Source organism: Seriola lalandi, unplaced genomic scaffold (assembly GCF_002814215.2).
Source record: "Seriola lalandi dorsalis isolate HSWRI2012SDOR001 ecotype SW California unplaced genomic scaffold, Sedor1 jcf7180002028937, whole genome shotgun sequence".
Taxonomy (NCBI): domain Eukaryota; kingdom Metazoa; phylum Chordata; class Actinopteri; order Carangiformes; family Carangidae; genus Seriola; species Seriola lalandi.
In genome coordinates this window covers 1-324 of record NW_019499582.1, presented here as the reverse complement: position 1 = coordinate 324, position 324 = coordinate 1, and the positions used below count along the sequence as shown (strand labels likewise).

Sequence of the window (324 nt, the reverse complement as noted above, 5' to 3'; positions counted from 1 at the left end):
TAGGACCTTTCTGTTTGGAATATTTCTAATGAAAGAAACAAATCATGATAATTTAGTATCATTACAAAGTTAACGTTGTAAAATTGTTATACCAGTTTTAATTGTAAAATACCTGTTTGCAGTCCATCATCCAATTTAGTTCTTCATCGTCTAACTCCTCTGCTGAGAAGCTGCTCTTCTTTTTCTGAGGCCTGGTGTGATCTGGCATGTCCTCCTAATTCACAACATTCAGACCAATTAGTCAAAATAAAAAAAACTCAGCAAAAGCATCTACCATTTCACACAACATGACAAAAATTTAATTTTTACCTTAGAGCTTCGTCG

At 33.6% G+C, this 324-nt stretch overlaps 1 long non-coding RNA gene across 1 annotated transcript; it reads right to left on the bottom strand.

The window, feature by feature from the left end:
* LOC111646164 (uncharacterized) lies at positions 1-324 on the bottom strand. The gene is made up of 3 exons (XR_002759938.1): positions 310-324; positions 113-214; positions 1-25 (listed from the first exon to the last, which is right to left on the bottom strand). It is a non-coding gene; the product is annotated as an uncharacterized LOC111646164 (long non-coding RNA).